Here is a 27,244-nt window from a genome sequence, read left to right on the forward strand (position 1 = left end):
TGTCCTCTCTTATTTCCTTGAGCAATGGTTTGTAGTTCTGCTTGAAGTGGTCCTTCACATCCCTTGTCAGTTATATTCCCAGCTATTTTATTCTCTTTGTAGCAATTTTGAATGGGAGTTAGCTTATGATTTGAATGGGAGATTTGGCTCTCTTGTTGTCTATTATTGGTGCATACTAATGCTTGTGATTATCGCACATTGATTTTGTATCCTGAGACTTTGTTGAAGTTGCTCATCAGCTTAAGGAGTTTTGGGGCTGAGACTATGGTATTTTCTAAATATAAAATCATGTCATCTGCAAACAGAGATAATTTTACTTCCTCTCTTCCTATGTGAATACCCTTTATTTCTTTCTCTTGCCTGATTCCCCTAGCAAGAACTTCCAATATTATGTTGAATATGAGTGGTAAGAGATAGCATACTTGTCTTGTGCTGATTTTCAAAGGGAATGCTACCAGCTTTTGCTTATTCAGTATGATATTGGCTGTGGGTTTGTCATAAATAGCTCTTATGATTTTGAGATGTGTTCCATCAATACCTAGTTTATTGAGTGTTTTTAGCATAAAGGGGTGTTGAATTTTATTGAAGGCCTTTTCTGCATCTGTTGAGATAATCATGTGGCTTTTGTCATTGGTTCTGTTTATGTGATGGATTACGTTTATTGATTTGCATATGTTGAACCAGCCTTGCATCCCAGGGTTGAAGTTGACTCGATAGTGGTAGATAAGCTTTTTAATATCCCGCTGGATTCAGTCTGCCAGTATTTTATTGAGGATTTTCACATTGATGTTTGTCAGGGATATTGGCCCGAAATTTTCTTTTTTTGTTATGTCTCTGCCAGGCTTGGGTATCAGGATGATGCTAGCCTCATAAAATGAGTTAGGGAAGATTCCCTTTATTTTGAGTCTATGTATGTCTTTGCACGTGAGATGGGTCTCCTGAATACAGCACACCAATGGGCCTTGACTATTTATCCAATTTGCCAGTCTGTGCCTTTTAATTGGGGCATTTAGCACATTTACATTTAAGGTTAATATTGTTATGTGTGAATTTGATCCTGTCATTATGATGATAGCTGGTTATTTTGCTTAATAGTTGATGTAGGTTCTTCATAGTGTTGATGGTCTTTAAATTTTGGCATGTTTTTGCAGTGACTGGTATCAGTTTTTCCTTTCCATATTTAGTGCTTCCTTCAGGAGCTCTTGTAAGGCAGGCCTGGTGGTGACAAAAATCCCTCAGCATTTGCTTGTTTAGAAAGGATTTCATTTCTCCTTCACTTATGAAGCTTAGGTTGGCTAGATATGAAATTCTGGGTTGAAAATTCTTTTCTTTAAAAATTGTTGAGTATAGGCCCCCACTCTCTTTTGGTTTGTAGGGTTTCTGCAGAGAGATCTGCTATTAGTCTGATGGGCTTCCCTTTGTGGGTTACCCGACTTTCGCTCTGACTGCCCTTAACATTGTTTTCTTTCATTTCAACCTTGGTAAATCTGACAATTACGTCTCTTGGGGTTGTGCTTCTAGAGGAGTATCTTTGTGGTGTTCCCTGTATTTCCTGAATTTGAATGTTGGAATGTCTTGCTAGGTTGGGGAAGTTCTGGATAATATCCTGAAGTGTGTTTTCCAACTTGATTCTATTTTCCCCATCACTTTTAGGTACAACAATCAAACATAGGTTTGGTCTTTTCACATAGTCCCATATTTCTTAGAGGCTTTGTTTGTTCCTTTTCACTCTTTTTTCTCTAATCTTGTCTTCACCCTTTATTTTATTAAGTTGATTTTCAATCTCTGATAGCCTTTCTTCTGCTTGATTGATTTGGCTATCAATACTTTTATACGCTTCACAAAGTTCTCATGCCGTTTTTCAGTTTCATCAGGTCACTTATGTTCTTCTCTGTACTGGTTGTTCTAGTTAGCAATTCCTCTAACCTTTTATCAAGGTTCTTAGCTTCGTTGCATTGGGTTAGAACATTCTCCTTTAGCTCAGTGGAGTTTGTTATTACCCACCTTCTGAAGCCTACTGCTGTCAATTCATCAAACTCATTCTGTGTCCAGTTTTGTTCCCTTGATGGTGAGTAGTTGTGATCCTTTGGAGGAGAAGAAGCATTCCGGTCTTTTGAATTTTCAGCTTTTTTGTGCTGTTGTTTCCACATCTTCGTGGATTTATCTACCTTTAGTCTTTGCTGTTGGTGACCCCTCAAATGGAGTTTTTGCGTGGTTGTCCTTTTTGTTGATATTGATGCTATTGCTTTCTGTTTGTTAATTTTCCTTCTAACAGTCAGGCCCCTCTTCTGCAGGTCTGCTGGAGTTTGCTGGGGCTCCACTCCAGACTGTTTGCCTGGATATCACCAGTGGAGGCTGCAGAACAGCAACGGTTGCTGCCTGCTCCTTCCTCTGGAACCTTCATCCCGGCGGGCACCCACCAGATGCCAACTGGAGCTTTGCCAGATGCCAGCTGGAGCTCTCCTGTATGAGGTGTCTGTCAAACCTTGCTGGGAGATATCTTCCTGTTCAGAGGCATGGGTGTCAGGGACCCACTTGAGGAGGAAGTCTGTCCCTGAAAAGAGCTCGAATGCTGTGCTGGGAGATCCACTGTTCTCTTCAGAGCCAACAGGCAAGAACATTTAAGTCTACTGAAGCTGTAACCACAGTTACCCCTTTCCCCAAGTGCTCTTCCCAGGGAGATGGGAGTTTTATCTATAAACCCCTGACTGGGGCTGCTGCCTTTCTTTCAGAGATGCCCTGCCCAGAGAGGAGAAATCTGGAGAGGTGGTCTAGTTACAGTGGCTTTGTGGCATTGCAGTGGGATCTGCCCAGTCTGAACTTTCTGGCAGCTTTGTTTACACTGTGAGGGGAAAACTGACTACTCAAGCCTCAGTAATGGCAGATGCCTCTCCCCTCATCAAGCTTGAATGTCCCAGGTCAACTTCAGACTGCTGTGATGACAGGGAGAACTTCAAGCCAGTGGATCTTAGCTTGCTGGGCTCCATGGGCGTGGGATCTGCTGAGCAAGATCACTTGGCTCCCTAGTTTTAGTTGCCTTTCCAGGGGAGTGAATGGTTCTGTCTCACTGCAGTTCCAGGCACCACTGGGGTATGAAAAAAAACTCCTGCAGCTAACTCAGAATCTGCCCAAATGACTGCCCAGTTTTGTGCTTGAAACCCAGGGGGCTTGTGGTATAGGCACCCTAGGGAATTACTTGGTCTGTAGGTTGCGAATAGAGTGGGAAAAACATAATATCTGGGCCACAGTGCATTGTTCCTTACTGTACAGTTCCTCAAGACTTCCCTTGGCAAGGGGAGGGAGTTTCCCAATCCCCTGGGCTTCCTGGGTAAGGCAACGTCCTGCCCTGCTCCTGCTTGACCTCCATGGGCTACACCCACTGTCTAACCAGTCCCAGTGAGATGAACCAGTATCTCTGTTGGAAATGCAGAAATCACCTGCCTTCTGCACTGGTCTTCCTGGGAGCTGCAGACCGGAGCTATTCCTATTCTGCCATCTCGCCCTGTTATTTTTATTTTTATTTTATTTATTTATTTAAGGCAGAGTCTTGCTCTGCTTCCTAGGCTGGAATGTAGTGGCATAATCTCAGCGCACTGAACCCTCCTGCCTGCCAGGTTCAAGCGATTCTTATGCCTTAGCCTCTGTAGTAGCTGGGATTATAGGCACCCACCACTACACCCAAGGACTCTTTTTGTATTTTTATTAGAGACGGGGTTTCACCACATTGGTCAGGCTGGTCTGGAACTCCTGACCTGAGGTGATCTGCTCACCTGGGCATCCCAAAGTGCTGGGATTACAGGCATGAGCCACCATGCCTGGACCTGAATTGGATATTTTACCATTGCTTGAGATTGAAGTTTATTAGTTAAAATAATGAAATAAGTTTCACTCCATCCCTTTAAAAGTTTCTTAGGACAAATTTTTTTCCGTGTTTCGAAAATGTCACATAATTTTTATAGTGAACATTTCTAAAGAATATTAAAACTAAAATTGCCACTCCAATAGGTACAACTATATCCTTTGTAATTATAATGAGCAGAATTAGGAGTGCTTTACAGCCAAATAAATCATTTTTAAAATCATTTCTATATGTGTAAGACATTATACTATGAAAACAAATCAAGGTGGTCACCCACTCTATACTTTCCTTCTGAAATATAGGCCAGAAGATCTAGATAGTCTCTGTTTTGCATCAGTTAAGGACAATGGAAGATAGAAAAAGCATGTGAACTGCTTCTTCTGTGCTGCTGGTTTTTAGAATTTTTCAGATATCTAAGAACAAAGAGTTTTATAAATAGGAAAGTGATGTTATATTTTTATTCATAATGATTTATATAGTCAAATCTTCATTGTTTGTTTGAATTATGTTTGAGTAAACCATTTCTCATTGACTTATTTTTCTACTAAAAGACAGCAAAGCAACCATTTTTGCATATCATAAATTTAATTTTGAAGTTGACTATTTTTTAAATGGGGCATTTTAAGATAGATCCTCCAGTGTGACACATTGGAGTTTATCCAGAAAAGTGCCCCAGGTGCTGAATAGTCAGAGTCACCTATCAAGACTGCCTAAGAAGCTAATTCACCTTAATAAAATACATAAATATTTTAAACTAGATGGAAATTTCATAGTTCAATGCTTTGATATTTTTTACTATTTATATCATGAAGCCCTTGACTTTTCCTGAGGTATACTGGAGGATTTCTAAGAAGACTGAAAGGGAAGCCAAGTAGTTGGGCTCTCAACTTTTCACTCTGTCTCTAATCACAACGTATCCTTGGTCTGTAGTTTATTTATGAGGATATAATGCTGGTATTTTGTTTTATATAACTAATTCCACTGCAAAAAAATACCCTGCAAATAACTAAATATAAAATCTATGATAAAACTTTCCATTTAAAGGTGAGTAAATAAATTAAGTTGCAAAAAACGGAGAAGAATTTGGGTTGAGTGAAACATAAAATAAATAAGGAAACAAACCACCTGTGTCCAAATATTTGGATGGCCTATGCCTAAGGAGTAGGAAGTCAAAGGATTTTTTAAATATTCATTTTTATTTTTGTTTTATTTTTTGATACAGGGTTTCAGTCTCTCACCTAGGCTGGAGTACAGTTGTGCCATCATATCGCACTGCAGCCTGTACCTCCTGGGCTCAGGTGATCTTCCTGCCTCAGCCTCCCACCTAGGTGACCCTAGAGGCGCACATCACCATGCCCAGCTAATTTTTTTTTCCTTTTCTTTTTCTTTTCTTTTTTTAGTATAGATGAGGTCTTGCTATGCTGCCCAGGCTGGTTTCAAACCCTTGAGCTCAAGGGATCCTCTTGCCTCCACCTCTCAAAGTACTGAAATTAAAGCTGTGAGCCACTGCACCCAGCTGTTTTTGTTTTTGTTTTAAATCATAATTTAAGCTGCCCCCTAATGAAAGTGGGCTGCTTTAAGAAGCTGCAACTTCCCAAGGTTGTGCAGATCCCAGTGTAGTACCTGAATATTCACTTTTAAGGGAGAGCGAGAGGAGACTCATGTACCAGGTTGAGGGCAGAGGAGGTGGCCTTCAGATCTGAGAATCTGTGATTTATCATGTACAGCAAAGTGAACCCTGTGGCTATGGAAGATCTGACAAAAATACATTTGCATGTCTTAGTAAGTACTGCTATCTTTGTTCTCCTATCATATTGTCATTTTGAATTTGTGTTTGGCAGATTCCTGTTTCCCCCACAGACCACTGTAAAATAATAAGCACATATTATAGATAATGTTTCCTTATGTTTCTTTTTGTCCAAATATTATGTTAATATAGTAGACAAGTGTCAACTCAAATGCCATCTCTAAATGTTTATTGTTGCCTGCCTAAACAGTTGATTTTTTAAAAAATAAAATTCACATTTAAATTGAAATAACCTATGCAAATTGATTTTCTTCACCAAAAGTAACAACAAAATTTTCTATATTATTTCTAGATGAACAACAAAGCACTTGCTTTTGTAAGTTTCCCAGGTTTTGCTTATAAAGATGAGGCAGTAGATATAGTTATGGAAAAATAGAGAAAAAAACAGACAAGTCAGTTGTCAGTACCCCAGCCTCTGATTCTGCCTTAACCATGAAACAGAAGACTTCAACATATACCTGCTACAAAGCTTAGGAAGATGTAGGCTCCACAAAAGAATGTAAACAGCAACAATCAGATGTTGAACAACAATGGCAGGCTCTTCCATTCTAATTTTAACTGTAATTCATTCCTTTAAGTTCATTTGAGAGAGATAAAATCTACAGTGAAGTCCTTTTTTGGCAAGCTCACAAGCTTCTATCTCTGGTAATTTAACTGTCCAGTACGGATGTTTAACAACATACTAAAATCTCTTATTAATCAAAGATCAATCAGCTTCACTGTAACATTTTATAAAATGGATTCCTTTCTCCCACACTTCCTCAAAATATATTTCTTCAAAGAATTGATAAGTCAACCCCCAAGAACTAGAGATCTACTGTGACAAAAAGTATGATGTCTAAAATCACTTCACTAAAACAATTCCAGAGTGCTACTAGAAGAGATCACACAGAACTCAAACATGGCACTTTCAATGTTCTTTTCTGGAAGAACAGATAGGTCTTCAAAGCATGAGAGTTTAAATAGGGATCATTTAAATGGGTAGATTATCAATGGCTAATATAGTCAATGGAGGCCTACAGGCAAAGATATTTAGTGATTAAGTGGCCTACATACACCTTAAGGATTTTTTCCCAAATATCAAATGTGAGAAAGCCTATTTTTAAGAGTTCCCTAGGTATTTTCAATGGTTTTTGAATTATCTGTAGGAAGTTCTGACATAGTTGTATGGAGTTTAATGTGTGTGTCCACCATTACATTCAGATCATGTTTCATATCAAAATTTATGTTACGCAAAGCATGGTTACCTTTAAATTTGGTCGGTCAAAGTGTTCCTCAAGTATACTTTCATACCACTCGTTCTCAACCTTCATCACAGGAAAAATACACAGGTCATGCAGCAATACATACATACTAGGAAAAAACTTGATGTCAGGCAGATTGAAGACTTCGTAAATGGTGAATGGAAGCTTTACATCTTCCCTTATGTGTTTCCATTTGATTCTCCAACAATGAAGCTTGGCTGAGAGCTTGACGTGACTAGGTAAGTTACTTCTGTACAGGTCAGCATTGTGTTCCTTTGATGTATGAAATTTGAGTTATCTCATGACTGAGGATCCCAGAGCTAAGTATTTAAGAGCTCTGAGATGCTGTTCTGGGAATATATTGTTAAGTACCTGAATAATGTGCTCCACTGTTGGAACACTTAAGGTTTCTTTGCAGTAACTTAGAGGTTAGTTGAGATTCCCAGTTACCTTGCTGAGCTCTGCAGAATTTCCCAGGGAGATTCATCTGAATATCAAGTCTGGCTGCTAAATTCATGGCTTCCTCAAATCAAAACTCCTCATAAACTTTCATGTTTTTCATCACGTCATTGAGTGAACGCAATACAGCAGTCAAACTACTGGCTGCAAAGAAGACATCAGAAGTTTTCCCCTGGATATTTTTTTTTTTTTTTTTTTACCAAGACTCTTGTAAAAGTTAAGACATTTTAAAGAACAGCAATAATAACCATGAAATCAAAATCTGTTACTACACTGCAGAGTACAAATGTTTGGGCAGATACACTGTTATACCATCTAATATTTGTGTCACTTACACCATCTAAACATAAAACAAGTACTTGCAGGAGGTCCACTAAAATTTCAGAATCATCATCTCTGACTGTTCACTGAAAATGACAAATTCCCTTCAGTTTGTTTACCCCTTTCTTCACTGTTCTGAAAAAGAATAGAAATTACATTGTAAAGTCCTACAAGCAGTTGTGGTGATCTATGGTAAAAAGAATAAACTTCCTCAATTGCTCCTAATGCAACAGATACTCCCATAACAGGTACTGATTTAGCCCAACACATATTTAAGGAACAATAAGATCAGAGTGTGTAGATAGCTTGCGGAGTGTCACTGCTAGAATTCTCTAAAACTCTACAAGTGACAACTTTCATTTTGGAAGAAAATCCACTAGAAACAATGTAAGCCTGGCCACGACAATACTCCATATTTGGTCCCTGCTTCTCAGTTGTCACAGTGTAAAATTTCACAGCCAAAATTTCTGCATCAGCTTCATAAGCCAGGAAGTCTACAAGCTCCTCTCAGTTTATGAGATTAATCAATAAACCTCACCAACACAGGTTAGATGCTCTCTCCTGCTATGTCCACTACATTGTCAGTGATAATACAAAAGAAGTGTGAGTCTCTCACTTCTCTGAGAGTTTCTCCATGAATACAGCCCTCACAGATCTCTAGCATCTGTTTCTGCTGTGTTTTCGAACATAACAATGTGTTAATTGCTGTTGTCTCAAAGCATTTTCTCAGGACCTCCGCCCCAGAATTTAACAGGCACTCTAGCAGTGCTTGAAAGTTATCTGGAGTAAAGAGACCTCCTGGGATTTCATTAGCCTCATGTCCATTCAGCGACACATTTTGTTTTCCAATAACAATCAAGACTTCAAATAGAGATTTTAGGCATTCTTTGTTTTCCTTGTCTTCAAGGGTCACAGGTAAGATGTCCTCATTTTGCTCTTCATCCCCTTCTTCTGCAGTAGGGTTCTGAGCACAGCTGTTGTTAGTTTATGTTTTTGTTCCTGTTCAGAAGTTTCACAATTTTTTCTTTGTTTCACTGGCTTGATTTCATCTTCATTCAATTCTTTTATTCATTTTCTGTGTCTATTATTTGAATTGTTTAAATGATTGGTAAGATCAAATATTTTTGGTATTGCATTGTATTGAAGAACAGTCCTATAAGGACTCTCCCAATTACTTCACAAGTATCTGCTTCAATTAATTTTGAGAAACACAATAACCCAATCATTCTGAATTTTTCTGATGTTTTTGTAAAATTTACATTTCTACAGATCACAGAGGTCTCAAAGTATTTGGCACATGATCAATAATGTTGATTTAGTTGGTCAGGCATTTTATCTTCTAAGTCTGCTCTGCAACAATTCTTCACTCACTTCTGGGCTCTGACCTGATAATGCAGGAATTTGAAGAAGGCCAGGTCCAACTACATGCTCCTCTGCTTGCAGTTGGGGGCTACACAAAAGTTCAGCATCATGCCCTCCCCTCCCAGCCTCCTCAGGGCAGTTTCCCCGCCCATCAGGACTTGGGAGGCCAGCCAGGATGGCTTCACAGGGCCAGTGGGTTGACTGATTTTGAAAAGGATGCTGAAGTAGAGTTTTAGGTTGGAGTGGAAGTAGTAGCATTTAATCTAGATGTATGCTTTTCTTTGTATAAAACAATAAGCAATGAATGGGCAATTTGATATCAGTGTTATAAATAAAGCACCATAAACACATGACATAGAAAAAATGTAAAATTGTTTCTACTTCACCTTTAACTATCTGGCTAAAGGTTTTGAAGTCCAAAAGTACTATTTCAAATTTCTTAAGAAAGAGCAACTACAGAATGTCTATGTAAATTCCACTTGAATGATTTCACCAGATTATGAGAATCATTTCCATCAATGAGCCACAGAAATCCCCACGGTGTTATTGTTAGGATATTGCTTAATCCCAAGTTTTCTTTCCAGAACAATAGCTTTTGTGCCTCTGCTTCTGAAGTATTTCTTTTTCTTTTTCTTTTCTTTTTTTTTTTTTTTTTTGAGACTGTCTTGCTCTGTTGCCAGGCTGGTGTGCAGTGGCACAATCTTGGCTCACTGAAACCTCTACCTCCCGGGTTCAAGCAATTCTCCTGCCTCAGCCTCCCAAAGACCTGGGATTACAGGCACATGCCACCAAGCCCAGCTAAATTTTGTATTTTTAGTAGAGATGGGGTTTCACCATGTTGACCAGGATGGTCTCAATCTCTTGACCTTGTGATCTACCTGCCTCAGCCTCCCAAAGTGCTGGGATTACAGGCGTGAGCCATTGCACCCGGCATGAAGTATTTCTAAGAAGCCATTTTCAGAAGGACTATTTCCATTGAGGATGCCTGATACATAAGCCAAATCACCTATTTTGGGGAAAAGAACTAAGTATTGAGTTCTGATACTCTTTCTAAACTGTCTTTTGTGAATTATTATAACATGGCCTTTTATTAGTAGGTTAAGTAGTAAATGGAACAACACATATGAATTTACACTGTTGTATAGTGGACATTATGTTCATCAGCAACATAAAATTGCCATGAGTTGAAAGAGGATAACTATCATTAAGACCGATGGCACCTATGAGTAAAACGAGACTTGATAATATGGAAATATCATTTCATAATGATCTCTCTCTCTCTGCTTCTAGCAATTTTTTCTACTCCAAAAATATATCATGTAATTACTTAAATACTGTTTTATCGGTAGAAAATAACATCTCAACAATGCAGAGACTACTGACCCTTTCAAGATTCAACCTCAGATAGCAGACACAATTTCCTATATTGATGAGTTACTAAGCCAAAGAGAAACACTGTTTTTTTTTTTAATCTGGTTGACTTTCAATTGGCTTGTAACTAGAACATATTACCATGTCATAAAGTGTGGGCAAAAATGAAATAATAAATATAGATAGTAAATCCACAATATTTTCAAATGTGTCATTTCAGCAGGAAATGTCTAAGAAATAAGCATGACTACTTTAAATGAATAAAAAAGATTACACCAGTTAACCTTGGAATCCCTGTTACTTATTGGAAATGACCATTCTTCCACATTCCTCAAGCCCATGACAGTCCCATATTTTTTTATTCTTATAGTACTGCAAATCCTAACTCATGCTAAAAAGCATGGGGTTTGAAGTAATATCTGCTTGGGTTTGCAGCCTAGATTTCAAATTTACTAGTGTATGTTCTTTCCTAATTCTAATCATAAAAGATGCAAAATGACAATAAAAAGCGTGAAAATATGTAAGTTTCTCTAAGGAGTAAATTTTAATAAAATGTACAAAAAAGGTCTACAACATTGTTTGGCAAGTGTGAATGCTCGATGAATGTCAACTATTCTTATTAACTGGAAGGTACATTTCATCATACTAAATAAGAGCTTGATTTCTACCCTGAGTTACTATACGCCGTGACTCTATGAAGTGATCATGCAAATAGTTTGTTTGCTTAGGGTTAGTAAATTAAAGGTGATTAATATTTTCATTAAATTATACAGCACAAAAGGAAAGATTCCTTGGTCTACTTTGCCACCCTTCAGGAGTAATAAATGTAAAACATCTAGGAAAATAGCTGTTTTGCTTATCACAGATAGATACTATAAAATTCCTCCAAGCGATGTCTTCCAATATTTTATTACACATGTAACAGACTCAAAACCACAACTCATTTTAAGAATCTTGATATTCTAACTAAAATCTCTCTTAATTCTTAAGATCTTATTTTTCTTTTCTGCTGTACTTCTTTACTTTTTTTAAATTTTTTTTCTTTTTTCTGCCTTATCTTTCTTTTACTGCCTTATTTTAGACATGGTAAACAAGCTCTCTGACCAAGATGACCTTAACAGTCTTCTCACTTGACTAAATTATAGATGAGCTCATTCTTGATTCTAGTCCCTGACCTCCCTTTTCTTAGAGCATTTTCTTTATATGACTTGTAATTGTAAATTCTTTCTCTGCTCACTGGAGATGCAAATTTTGTTCCTTTGTTTGTTGTTTGTTGTTGTTTGTTTGTTTTGAGACGCAGTCTCAATCTGTCACCAGGTTGGAGTGCAGTGGTGTGATCTCGGCCCACTACAACCTCCACCTCCTGGGTTCAAGTGATTCTTCTGCTTCAGCCTCCCCAGTAGCTGGGACTACAGCTGTGCAGTAGCAAATTATTTTAAAAGCCTCTTGCCAGTTTTACAACCCAGGAATCTCTGTCTTAAGGACCTGAGGGCCATTTTTTGATGTGTAATCACTATAAAAGATAATGACGCTATCTTCCTAGAAGTTTAGCAGCTTATCTTCCATGGGCATCAGTTATGAAACACAGATGGCTTAAATACAGAGAGAAACATTTGCACTCAGGAATTGACTCAACATGCTTCATAAATCCCATTGATCACTAATGTCTTCCAGTACTTTTCCACTAGCTTACCATAGTGCTTAACTCTCCATCCCCTTGTAGGAGATGAGAAAAACCAAAGTATTTTCTCTATTCACACTCAATTCACCACTGCAACACAAAACACTTCACTTCCGGTCACCGAAATGTGTGTGAATTCTTCCTCACACAACAGACAATTCTCCAGCAGATGCCAACTGGCTATCCTATCATTGAATTTACTTCTGATGCTATCTACCTGGAATTAGACTCAGGTTCCACAGGTTAAGGGCTCAGTCCCAAAAGAGTGCACCCTACTTCAGATGCCAATTACAAGACCCAGGCTGTGAACTGTACTTCTGCCCAACCAACTATAAATTGGGGTTTTCATGACCCACTCTTCAGGTTCTATTAATTTGCTAGGGTGGTTCACAGAACCCAGGGAAATAACTTGATTAAATTTACTGTTTCATTATATTAATAAAGGATATTACAAGGCATACAGATGAATAGTCACGTAGAAGGGAAGCATAGGACAAAGTATGTGGGAAGTGGACTGAAGCTTCCATGCCCTCTCCGAGTATGCCACCCTTCAGAGATGACCACATGTTCAGCAATCTGGAAGCTCTCTGAATGCTGTCCTTTTGGGTTTTTATAGAGGCTTCATTACCTAGGCATGATGACAACATCAGTAGAACACTGGTGACCACCTCAATGTTCAGCCCCTCTCCCCTGCTAAAAGTCAGGCTGTGGGAGCGAAAGTGCCAACCCTCTAATCACATGGTTCATTTTCCTGCCGACCTGTTTCCATCCAGGAGTCAACTATGAAGCATGTCTTTAGAACAAAAGATACTCAAATAACCCAGGAAATTTCAAGAGGTTTAGGAGTTCTATGTCACTCCCGCCTATCATTCAGGATATTACAAATGTCTCAGGAGCTCTGTGTTGGTAACTGTGGCCAAAAGACCAAATGTTAAAACAAAATGTTCCCCCAACACCCTTACCTACAAGAGTTTTAGGAACACTCTCAGAAACTGAGAACACAGACCAAGTATATATTTCTTATTATACCACATCACACCCCCACCCCCAACTCACCCTTTGTTTCAGCACAGAGTTCTAGCATCTCATCTCTATTACAGTGGTCTTGCATAGTCTTTCTTTCCTGTCAAACTTCGGTGATATATTTGCTTTGGCAACTCACTTGACTGTTGAGAAAAAAACAAAGCATTACTAATCGTATCACTTAACAGTGTATTTGCCAAGTCAAAGAGCTTAAAATATTTGTCTTTTCCTCATACGGGTTTGATTCTATATCACATATTCTCAAACATTTCTCAGTGCTAGCTTATGTTTTAAAATTCAGGTAACTGAGGCAGGACCCAGGGTTCTTATGAGTAATTGTTCAACGCAGAATGAAAAGAAAGGCTGACTTACAAATTGCTAAGTATTCAAATTTAACATTTTATTATAATTATACTTAGCTTGCCTACTGTGGCCTACTTTATTCATTTATTATTTATTTCTCTTTTAAAAAATGTCTTTAGTCAGTTCTTTCTTATTCTGCATTTGCACTGTTTCTAACTCTGTTATTTGCCTCTGTAATATGGTGATTTTAAATTGTGAACTCAATCCATTCCTTTGTCAGATAAGTTTGGCTTGATCTTGATTCCTTCATTCAAGTTATTAACAAGGATTTAGGAAAAAACCTGCTTCAAGATTGACTACTCCTATGATATATTTTGCCAGATATACTAATTATCATTTTTGTTTCTTTTATGCCAGATACTTTATAGAGGTTATCTCATTTAATTTTCATGAGGATGTTAAGAAGTGAATACTATTATTCAGAAGAGAAAAATGAGGCCCAGGAACATGCTTAAGTATGAGAGCCAGACAAGGCTTATTTTCTGCCACAGGCCATGCTTCTAATCAGCCTGGGATTGAACACTCCCTTTCTTTACTCTTCTTGTTGATTCCCTTCACTTTCTTTCCATTTCTCAGTCTGTTTCCTTTTTCTTTTTCTTACATGATGTTGGAGACTAGGGAGACAACAATGAATTGGGCAGAGATCCGCATTTCAAGTTATTCACATGCTTATCCTTTATTTAACTATGGCGCTACGTATGCATTTAACATTCATTAAATATTTTAACCAAAAGAACACATAAAAGATGTAAACCTATATTTAACCTAAGGAGAGGATCAATTTCTCCATCCCATTTTTCTAGTTACAATAAACATACCTTAGACTCTTTTTTATATAATACTTGCATTTTAGAGCTCTAATAACAGCCCTCATTTAGGACTGCTTTATTGTTACCTGATATCTTTGTTATATATTTTAAATATTATAAGGACATATTTTATATTTTAAGCAATGAATTACAGATTGCAGAACTTTTAGAGGGCTTTGATGAGGATAATATGCATTTAAACAATTTATGCCTGGTGGACAATTTTAAAAATTACTTTTTGGAAATAATTGACAGCTGGAAAATTAAAACGGCAAAGTTTACACCTGATAACAAGTCAACTAAATAAACCAAGAAAAGTATTTCCTTTTCCAATGAATCATAGAGAGTAAACATATTGAGTGAATCTAAAAAAAAACTAGCATGAGTGAAAGAGAAAAAGAATGTGATAAATTGAGCTAATCAAGCAGTTAATTTAATTATTTGCACAGAGGGATTTTTTTTGAAGTCTTCAGTATTAGCATTCTAATAAACTTTTCATTTTGAAGTTCCATGATATCCTCAAAACATAAATGAAATGAACATAATTATGTAAAATAAATTTAATTATATTTTAAATCAGAAGAAGTTAATATCTCTGTTGAGGAAAAATCTCCTAAAAACAATAAATGAATAATTAATACATAATCTTAAAAAAGAACTAAAATTTCATGCCTTGTGTTTATATTTCCTTAGTCAGATGAATTTTGCTTAAAAGAGCCTTTTATAATTATAGTAGATTGGCCAGAGTGATTGCGTTTAAGTCACTCTTCATCTGAAACAATTCAGCTGTGTAAATTAGCATTACTTCTGCCTTTTTAGAGCTTTGTAAAAATTTACCAATCTAACTATATTGATTTACAAGGTATGCAAATCTGACTGTACCCTTTCTTAAAATTTTGCCTTCGTTAAAGCCTTCATATATCCAAATTTAAAATAAATAAGAAATATTTCTCTCTGTATTGGGAGGTAAATAGGATTGTTCCATGAGAGACTTTTCAAGGGCATATATTCAGAGTAACTTAACAAAACTATGCCTTATACTGTCTTTTCTTTTTTTTTTTTTTTGACATGGAGTCTTACTCTGTTGCCCAAGCTGGAGTGCAATGGCATAATCTTGGTTCACTGCAACCTCTGCTTCCTGTGTTCAAGCGATCCTCCTGCCTCAGCCTCTTGAATAGCTAGGATTACAGGCACCCGCCACCATACCAAGAGAATTTTTGTATTTTTAGTAGAGACGGGGTTTCACCATGTTAGTCAGGCTGATCTCAAACTTCTGACCTCAGGTGATCCACCCACCTTGGTCTCCTAAAAGGCCAGGATTACAGGTATGAGCCACCATGCCTAGTCATGTCTTATAATTTCTATATTGCAGATTAGTTGCATTTACAAAGAGACACTTATTTATCTCTACCTTAAAGTAACATACTTAATTATTAAAAATTTTCCTCAAATATAACATAAAAATTAGAGAGAGGGAAGTCTTTTCTCTCAAATAGTACATAACTTCAATAATTACAGATTCTTTGTCAAGCATCATGTTGAACACTTTATACATATTTTCTTATGTAATCCTTCCATCATTCTCATTAAGACAATTAATTTTATCACACTTATTTTACGAATGAATAAAAAGAAATGTTCACAATGGAGGTAGTATCTACTAATGGTGACATAATGAGCTTATCAGTAATTACAATTTAACTGCAAATAACAAATCTGGAAACAGTGGCTAAGGTGAAATGAGTATTTTATAATTCTCACATAGAATTTGGGAAGTAGGTAAACTAGGGTCCTAATTCGATGATGCCATCAGAATTCTGAAATTTTATATTTTATATGTTCAGTAACCTTTATCATGCGCATTTTGGTTCATAATGGAAAGACACATGTTCCAGTTCTAGCATCTAGTGTTCTTCGCGGTGAAGAGGGAAAACAACAAATGTAAAAACATGCTAACTAGTCTTTTCCCCCATTTTAAGAAGAGTTTCCCAGCAGCCACATCCAAAAATTCTCACCTCTCATTATTATGAGCATATGTCATATGCTCACCCTTATATGGAAAGGAGACTGGAATGAGAAATGCAATTTGCACAGTAAAATTGAGAACTTTGCTAAAAACAAAGTAAGAATGCTGTGCTAAGGAAGATATTAAGAGAACATCAGAGAGTAAGGAAAAAAGGGAAGTCAGGAAGAAAGGAAGGAGAAAAGGTTTTTGTTGTTAATTGTGTGTGTGTGTTTAAACCAGAAATGTTAGCTCTAAATTTTGAAGGGACTGAGCTAGATCTTGAAGTCAAGGTTTTCTAATTCTAAACCTAAGACTACTAGTTAGTAAATTAAAGAGTGTCACATGGATTTTCTGAGATTTAGACACATTAAAGCTTAAATATAATATAAATAACGGTAAATACCGAATATACCATTGTGTAAATCTTACCAAAAAAAACATAGTGGATTATAAAGGATCCATGGAGTTCCGTTTATTTATTTTTTCTTAAAATTGTAATGATAACTATAAAGCATTATATGATAACTGTTAGAAATCATGTGGAAGTGAGTTTACTATTTCCCAAAATACAACAGATAAATATAGAAAGAAGAAAAAGCATTGCTTTTTTGTTGTTGTTTGTTTGACAGAGTCTCACTCTTCCCCCAGGCTGGAATGCAATGGTGCAATCTTGGCTCACTGCAACCTCCGCCTGCTGAGTTCAAGCAATTCACCTGCCTCAGCATCCCCAGTAGCTGGGATTACAAGCACGAACCACCACACACAGCTAAATTTTATATTTTTAGTAGAGACAGGGTTTCACCATCTTGGCCAGGCTGGTCTTGATCTCCTGACCTTGTGATCCACCCACTTCAGCCTCCCAAAGTGCTGAGATTACAGGCATGAGCAACAGCACCTGGCAAAATCATTGTTTTTTTAAAGGAAAATGGCAATTTAGAAAATCCATTGTGGCGTTATTATCAGATGAAAAAAAGGTATTATCAGATGAATGAATGTTAATGAATATGATGAGTTCACAACCTATTTATTTTTTTAAAATATCAAATTAGTATCTTATAAATTTGTTAAATTAATAAATGTTGTAACAGATTTGTAAATTTAAAATCAACAGTTTATTCTGTTTTCTATGTATTATGCAAGTATTTAGAAAGCTTATATTCTTATCCATGGAATAGTGTTACATCCTAATAGGTACAGTTTCCAACATCTGTTACAGGTTCTTACTCTAATAACATAGAAAATAATCAGATATTGCCTACGAAGTTGATTGCAAGTGACTTAATATAAGAGATATACCTCATTCCTCATAGTTATTTGTAGCATTTAATATAGTTGCTGGCATATAATATGAACTTAAGAAATAGATGAATAAATGCATTCATAATTTATAAATGAATGCTTTAGTAATGTATACATTTTAAAATAAATTATTAACAAATTATTTAAATAGCCAGATTGTATTATATTTAACAGAAGCAAAGGATAGCATAGTTGATATTAATATTACTTCTATTTAGTACAATTTAAGCTTTCCTGAGTTCCCTACTATTTAATCATGTTTTAATTTATATGTATTTATGTACTTATTTTGCTTATTCCTTCCCCTCTCTCCTTTTCTTGCATTTATGCGTGGTCCATCCACTTACTGAGGATGAATTTACTTTAGGTTTTATTATCTTCTGGTTCAGTTTAAGATTAACATTGTTTAAACCCCTCCTATTTGCTTAAAAATTTATAGATCAGGCAATTAAAATCAAGACAGCTATCTCTCTGTTGTCTACAATCCTGGAATGATTCATTTTATTCTTCATTCCCTGCTCTATCAAATAAATAAAATGAGTGTTTATCTATGACAAATGTACTTTTTTAAATGTGGTAGTGAAGTCCCTTCATTTGAGCACTGGCTATAATGTTAATTAAAGCACTTTCTGCTAATTTAGGTAACAAAAGCTCTATATTAATAAAATTGCAATCAAGCTTCTGAAACCTCACAATTGGGAAAGTGTAATCCTTTTGCAAAATTAAAACAGAAACAAAAAACAACAACAGTAGTGTGGTAGGGTAAGTGTGATAAATAGCTGATGAATTATTCAACTCCTGGCATTGCTGGCAGATCTATAGCTTTTAATGAGTTCCCCTAATTTGATTTTCATATCAAATTGTATTTTATCCTATGTTTTTATTGAAGAGTGATTGTTAGCAACATGCTGCATTTTGACAAATGTATACAACTATAAAACTATTTATATAATGAAGATGTAGAGCAGTTCTAATATTTTCCTTATCACTTAGGGATTAGTCCTCTGATAAAATAGTCAAATTGGGTAAGTTCTCAATGCCAAGGGTGGAGAAAATAATGTATAAGAGTAGGCTGGGTAGAATTATACTGGGATAGGAGTCAGGAGGTAGGAACATCTATGAAGGCTAACTATATGTGTGCATTCTTCAGATTTGACCTAGTGGAGAAAGGGAAAATAATAATTGGCATGAAGACTAACTATTTTCATAAAACCTTCTGCAGCTAACTCTAAGCCATTCTCTTTCCTTCATAACTGGGCTTCCTTTGTTTCTGACATAATAAGGTCAAACTATGAATTGAACTGATTATGAGGAAACTTTGCCTAGACTATCCATATCAGGACAGTCCCATTACTAACATATTTTAAAATTGAAACAAATAATCAAATAAAAAGTGATTTATTAGCCAATTGCAAAGAACAATCTTAATCCATTTCTTTATCCTTCACTTTGCTCACAGACTTCATTCCTAAAATGTTCAGAGTGCCTATTTTAAGAGAGGCAGAATATTAAGGTATTTACAAGAGAGGACACTTCAACAAGATTTCTTGTCACAAATCTTTGCTCTGATTTCTACTGTGTTTCATTAGTAAAGTTATTTAACCTATTCATGGCATTGTTTTCTCATCTCTCAAATAGGAATGGTGATAATAGGTACCTCTCATTGGAAATAATTTAAAACATACTGCATTTAAAATAATACTTGATGCATAGAATTTCATATTAGTTCTTCGGTAATCTTGTTAAAGGGTCTTTGTTGCAGGATGACTACTGATCATCCTTAAACATTATTCCTATTGCTGATGTATCATATCATGTTGTTTAACTTGTTAAGTAAACTAGGATACATTTTCATCTCAATTAGACAAGTCTAGAAGGATCTGAACAATCATAAGAATAGAAAGTGAGTTTTTGGGTGGCAGGATGTTAGGCAATATGTTTTTCTCTACTCCGTAACAGTCAGCTAACAATTGATTCAGAGAGATGCATGAAGACAAAATTAAATACATATACAGATATGTATATGTGTGTGTGTATATATGTATGTGTATATATATAGATAGATATAGATATAATAACCTATTCAGTTCCTAAACACCATTAATATCAACCATTTGAATGGAAAGCAGCAGGGTGTGGAGAGGTTATATGAGAAAGCAGCATTGCAAGAGACAATCACGCTTTTGTCTTAAAATCTCATTTTACCCTTTAATATTCCAAGTAATCAAGACAGTAGCTATTTGGCACCACATGTCAGGCTTTTCTGAATCCTAAATTTTAGCAAAAAGAATTCTGCTATATTTTTCAACTTCAGCCTTGTTTACAAAGAGCCTAACAGAGGCATTCTGACTCAATTACTTATGAATAAGGTACAAAGGAAAGACGTCATTCAGAAATTATTTTAGTCTTAAAAATGGAGGCCCTTGTCCGGCGCGGTGGCTCAAGCCTGTAATCCCAGCACTTTGGGAGGCCGAGGTGGGCGGATCACGAGGTCAGGAGATTGAGACCATCCTGGCTAACACGGTGAAACCCCGTCTCTACTAAAAATACAAAAAAATTAGCCGGGCGTGGTGGCGGGCGCCTGTAGTCCCAGCTACTGGGGAGGCTGAGGCAGGAGAATGGCGTGAACCCAGGAGGCGGAGCTTGTAGTGAGCTGAGTTTGCGCCACTGTACTCCAGCCTGGGCGACAGAGCGAGACTCCGTCTCAAAAAAAAAAAAAAAAAAAAAAAAAAAAAAAAAAAAAAAAAAAAAAAAAAAGGAGGCCCTTAAAATATCATTAACAAAATCCACAAAAAAAATCAGTGTTACATTTTAGTAAAATAAAAGTTTGTTTTGTATGATACATTTTTAAGAGAATCAGAAGACATGTCACAAACAAGGATAAAATTATTTTAAAACATATCAGATAAATGACTTGTATCCAAAATTAAAAATAACTATTAAACTCAACAGTAAGAAACCAAATATTCCAATTAAACTGCAAAAGATCTGCATAGACACTTTATAGACTCTTCACAAGGATGTATACATGAAAAATAAGTATATGAAAAGATACTCAAGATCATGTCTTAACAACTTGCAAATTAAAACTGAAAAACCAATGCATACCAATTGGAATAGCTAAGCTGAAAAGCCAACAACACCAACTGTTGGTAAGAATCCATAGCAACAGGAACTTTGCTGAGATTTGTTTTACAATCCCATATATGGCCCATATTCATATACACTTTGTGGACATCGGAAAAATATGTGCATTTTGCAGATACTGGGTGGTATGCCACGTATGTAAAAAATAAAATCCTGCCTGTTGATTGTGTTGTTCAGATTTTCCATGTTATTGCTGAATTTCTGTCTAGTAGTCTACCAGTTGCTGATAGGGCAGTGCTGAATTCAATATGTATAATTATTGATTTTTCTATTAATCCTTTCAGCCTTATCAATTTTTCTTTTCTGTATTTTAAAGTTGTTTGTTGCATACCCGTTTGGAATTGTATCTTCCTGGTAGATTGATGCTTTTATCATTACATGCATCCTGTTTTGTAAATATTTTCTTTGCCCTGAAATCTACTTTATTATTTATTGATTAATTAGATTATCTATTTATTTATTTATTATTTTTGAGACAGAATCTTGCTCTGTCACTCAGGCTGGAGTACAGTGGCACGATCTCGGTTCACTGCAGACTCTGCCTCCAGGTTCAAGTGATTCTTGTGCTTCAGTCCCCTGAGTGGCTGAGATTACAGACGTGAGCCACCACACCTGGCTAATTTTTGTATTTCTAGTAGAAATGGGTTTTTGCCATGCTGGCCAGGCTGATCTCAATCTCCTGGCCTCAAGTGATCTGCCTACCTCGACCCCCCAAAGTGCTGGGATTACAGGCATAAACCACCATGCCCTTCCTACTGTATTTGCTATTCACATAGTTACTGCTGCTTTTACCCTCTTTTTGCATTTAACCTATCCATATTATTGAATTTGAAGTGAATTTGAGGCAAAGGATTTTTTTTTTAATTTAATAGGCTTTATTTTTTAAAGCGAATTTAGATTCACAGCAAAATTCATTGCACGGTTTCCATTATTCCCTAGCCTTACTCATAGTCTTCCCATTACCTATCCATTACCAGAGTGAAACATTTATTAAAATTGATGGAACTACACTGACACATGATTTTCACCAAAAAATCCATAATTTATTTCAGGGTTCACTCTTGGTGTCGGTTGGACAAATTTGCAATAAAATATATACATTATAATCTCATATGGAGTAGTTCTGCTGTTGTAAAACTCTTAAAATTTTCTGTGCTCTGCCTGTTCATCGTTCCTCCTAACACCCTGAAACCACTGATCATCTTATTGTCTCCATAGTTTTGTCACTTTCAGAATGTCCCATAGTTAGAATAAATAGTAGACAGCCTTTTAAGATTGGCTCATTTCACTTAACAATATGTGTGTAAAACCCTTCTATGTCTTTTCGTGGCTTGATAGTTCATTTCCTTTTAGCAATGAGTAAATATTCTGTTGTCCAGATATACCACTACTTATTTATCCACTCACCTACTGAAGGGCATCTTGATTGTTTTGGTTATTTCCAAGCTTTGACAATTATAAATGAAGCTTACATAAACATATGTGTGCAGGTTTTAATTTTTAACTCATTTGTATAAATAGCTAGGAATATGATTGCTGGATCTTTTAGTAAGACTATGTTTAGCTATATAAGAAACTGCCAAACTATTTTCCAAAGTAGTTGTACAATTTGCATTTCCATCAGCAGCAAATGAGAGTTTTTGTTGCTCCATATCCTTGCTAACATTTGGTGGTGTCAGTGTTCTGAATTTTAGCCATTCTAATAGGTGTGTAATGGTAGACATTGTTGCTTTAATTTCTGCTTCCTGGATAATATATGATATTGAGCATTTTTTCATATGCTTGACACGTGTATGTCTTTTTTGGTGAAGTGCCTATTGAAAATTTTAGTAATATTTTAATTATTTTTTCTTATTGTTGAGTTTTATAAGTTCTTCATATACATTGGATAACAATATTTTATCAGATTTTTAAATTTTTTTTTAGTTTTTATTTTAATATGAGGTCTCACTCCGTCACCCAGGCTGGAGTGCAATAGCACCATCATGGCACACTGCAGCCTTGACCTCCCAGGCTCAAGTGATCCTCCCATCTCAGCCTCCAGAGAACCTGGGACTACAGGCAAGCACCATCATGCCTGGCTAATAGTTTTTAAAAGTTTTTGTAGAGAAAGGGTTTCACTATTTGGCCCAGACTGGTCTCGAACTCCTGGATTCAACCAATCCTGCCTCAGTCTCCCAAACTGCTAGATTACAGGCATGAGCTACTGTGCCCCATATATGCATCAAAACATCACTATATATGGCATAAATGTGTACAATTATTAGGTGTCAATTTAAATCTTTTATGAAAAATTTAAAAGTTTTAAATTTTGTATTATGTGTCGATTTATGCCACATAAAGTTATGGGGTATATAGTGTTGTTTTGACACATATAATTATAGTGAAGAGATCAGGGTAATTTGCCTATCTGTAATCTCAACTATTTATAATTTGTGTTAGGAACATTAAATAGTCTCCTTGTAATTATTGGAAACTGTATTTTAAATAAATGAGTTATGTGTAAGTATTTGAACACTAGAACTAGAAATAGAACACTAGAACTGATTCTTCCCATCTAGCTGTAATTTTTATTTTTTCCACCAGGCTGTGGCTCATCTTCTTTCTCTGGACATTGTTTTTCACAGAGCAGAAATTTTTAATTTTTAGTTTTAATATAGTCCTGTTTATCAATTATTTTTTTTTATGGATCATGTATTTGGTATTATGTCTAAAAAGCCATTGCCTAACACGCAGTTAACTAGATGTTCTTCTATATTATTCTTTAGAAGGAGTGTCTAGTTTTCGGTTTTCATTCACTCTGCCAATCTCTGCTTTTCAATTGGTCTACTCACAGAATTTGTAACTAAGGTAAATATTGATATGTTAGAGATTATGTCTACCATTTTCTTGTCTGTTTTCTGATTTTTCCTGTTTCTTCTATATTTGTCTTCTGTTTTCTTGCCTTCTTGTGGGTTATGTGAACAATTTCAGGATTCCTTCTTGGTTTATTTACGGGGTTTGAGGGTGTGCTACTTTATTTATTTTCCTTAGTGATTGTTCTGGGCATTATCATATACATATTTGACTTTGCAGAATCTGCTATCAGCAACATTTTATTACTTTGAGAGAATGTTGAAACCTACTTTCATTAGGTCACTTTATGCTTCCCGGTTTTAATAATCAGTGTTTCGAGTGTCAGATGGCGTTATAATTTTACGACTTCAGCCTTGTTTAGAAAGAGTCTAACAGAGGCATTCTGACTCAATTACCTATGAGTAAGGTACAAGGGAAAGCCATATTCAGAAATTATTTTAATGTTAAAAATGAATATCCTCTAAATACCAATAATACAACTTCTGTTAATTATTTAGGCAACTCAGGAAGAGAAGAATATTCTATGGCATTTGTCCATATTTATTCTCTTGTTCTTCCTTCCTAATGTTTCAAGATTTCTTCTTTTATCATTTATTTTATATTTGAAGAAATGTCTTTGGCCTGCCAGTAAAAATTTCCTTTTGTCTTTTTGTGAAAATTCTTTCCCCCCCTTCATTCGTAAAGGATATTTTCTAAGGATATAGAATTTACGATTCAGATTTCCTCTCTGTTAACACTTGAAAAATATGTTTGTGTGTGTGTATATATATGTATGTATGTATCTTTATATGTATACAAATGAATTTATATGTAAATATGAAAATAAATATATTCATATTTTAAAATATTTATAAATGTACATATATATATATAATACACACACAAACACACACACATAAAATAGAATATTATTCAGCCATAGGAAAGAATGAAAATCTGCCATTTGCAACAACGTGAATAAACCTGGGGTGCATTATGTTAAGTGAAATATGTCAGGCACAGAAAGACAAATAGCATGTCTTACTCACATATGGAAACTAAAAATGTGAATTTAATAGAAGTGGAGAGTGGAATAGTGGTTATGAGAGGCTGAGAAGGGTAGCAGAAAGGGAAGATGAAGAGAGATTGGTAAATGGGTACAAACATACAGTTAGCTAGAAAGAATAAGTTCCAGTGTTCAATAGCAAAGTTAGGTGACTCTAGTTAGTAACTTTTGCATATTTCAAATCAGGTAGAAGAGAAGATTTGGTGTGTTCCCAGTATGATGAAATGATAAATATTTGAGGTGATAGATATCTCAATTAACTTGACTGGACCATTACACATTGTATGCATGTATAAAAATGTCACATGTATCCCCCATAATATGACAATTATTATTTATCAAAAAAAATGGATAGAGGATTGTAGCAGAAACTTAGCAACAACAAAAGACATACAAATGGCCTACGAATAAAAAGAGAAAGTGCTGAGCAGGATTACTTTTAAGAAAGTGCAAATTTAAGCTACAATGAGATACTATCATATACATAAGAATGACTAAACTTAAAATGAAGCAAGACAGAAGACTGAAAACATCAAATGTTGGTAAAAATATGGAATAAGGGGTATTCATTAATATATTCCTGGTTTCAATGCTTCCTGTAAAACATAAACAGCTCTATGAGCAAATATTTTCACTTCTAGATACTCTACTCAATAAAAATTTAAATGTGTCAAAAAAATAATGTACCTGTATGTTCACAGCAGCTGTATTTCCAACAAACAAAAACTTGAAACACACTAAATGTCTACCAAAATGCTAATGGATAAACAAATTGATCATACTTATATAATGGGATATTACTCAGAAATAACAAATGAAAAATCTACTGATTCATGTAATCACATGGATAGATCATAAGATACACTGAGTGAAATAAACTAAAACAAACAAGTGTATATTGTATTATTTCACTTATTTGGAATTATAGACAGCCAAAACTAACTTATTGGAGGCTTACCATGAGTTTTCCGGTAAGAGGAGATAAAGAGCCTCCAAAGAAAACAAACTACATATGGCGAGACCAGGAGTACTATGTGTGTGTGTGTGTGTGTATATATATGTGTGTGTGTGTATATATATATGTATACATATATATTCGCACCACATACATATGCACATGCATATATGTATAGATGTATACACATGTATATGTATATATGCATATATGTGTGTACATACACACATGTACATACATGCATGCATTACATGCATATATGTATGTGTACATGTACATATGTATTAGTATATATACATATATATACGTATATTTATATATACTATATGTGTATATATGTATATGTGCATGCTTGTATTTATATGAATATATATGTATATATAATATACATATGTACACGTATACATATATGTGTATATGCATATATACTATACTTGTGTGTATATATACACCACAGATATTTTGTTACTGGGTAGTATCTTTGTTGCTTTTAATAGTTAAAAATATTTAGATAGGTAAATTCATTTACAAACCTAATTTTTTTTCATGTTTTAGTCAACTATATTATTTACTTCAAAAACAAGCAAACTAACAAAAACCTCCCTTTATTGAAGATTCAAAATTTATCACTTTAGGTAATCTTGGGTACATTGAGTGACTCACCTACCGTGGATGTTTAGGTATCCCAGAATGTGGAGCATTAAAGTAGTTATACTATAGCACCCCATATGTTAATTAAATTAACAACTTTACCCCAAGTAGTGGTAGACTTTTATAAAATTGAAATGGTTATAAAGGTTCTGATGGATACTTGTGGTCTCATTTAAATACCCCTTTGAGACTTAACAAAGTAACTGTTTTTTTTTTCTTTTTAAATTTAAAAACCATTTGCAAAGCCATAATGGCTTATGAAAGGGAAACAAATGACTTGGAAGGAAGGAATCTGACTTTCCATTTTGTCTACAGTAACTTTAGATCAGACACTGAAGCTATGAAGAATATCTTTCAGCCCATTTCCCACCAACTAACTCCATGTTCAGATGCTGGCATGTTGTTTACAGGCCTGACTCACTTGCAGAAATCTTCTGACAAGAAGGGTATATTTTAAATGATAATCAGAGTTATAATAATAACTTATTATTTATTTCAGAGCTTTTATTTTGTTCAAATACTCTGTAACAAGCATTAGAACCCGAATTATCACATTAAGTTTTAATCTGCCTTAAGGCAGAACTCTGAGAATACTGAACAACAGAGATATAACTTTCTCCAAGTCCAAAGTCAAAAGAAAGAGGTAGAGCCTGGCCTCCTACACACTTTTGTCATGCTTTCCACTTACTGGGCTTCTCCTAGAGCTACAGTAACAAACAGTTCCATGTTTTAGGATTTTCTTCTCGCTGGTGAGAAATATGCTCTGTTCTGCTCTGTTCTGAGGCTGACTTGGACAAATTATTAGCTTAACCACTAGCCAACCCATTACATTGTACTCTCCATTATTGAGTACCTAAATATCACCTCCTGAAATTCAGGGGCCCAGAGTGACACAGCTATCGTACATCCTACCTTTAGTCTCTTCCTGGGATTGTCTTATAGGTTTTTGGTGATTCCTATTCCCTATTTATCACTGCAGATGTCCCT

At 35.6% G+C, this 27,244-nt stretch overlaps 1 pseudogene; it reads right to left on the reverse strand.

The window, feature by feature from the left end:
• Positions 1-6,779: 6,779 nt before the first annotated feature.
• Positions 6,780-9,159, reverse strand: LOC100428687 (52 kDa repressor of the inhibitor of the protein kinase-like; annotated as a pseudogene).
• Between the last annotated feature and the right edge of the window lie 18,085 nt (positions 9,160-27,244).

The sequence above is a fragment of the Macaca mulatta genome, chromosome 14 (genome assembly GCF_049350105.2).
Source record: "Macaca mulatta isolate MMU2019108-1 chromosome 14, T2T-MMU8v2.0, whole genome shotgun sequence".
NCBI classification, from domain to species: Eukaryota; Metazoa; Chordata; class Mammalia; order Primates; family Cercopithecidae; genus Macaca; species Macaca mulatta.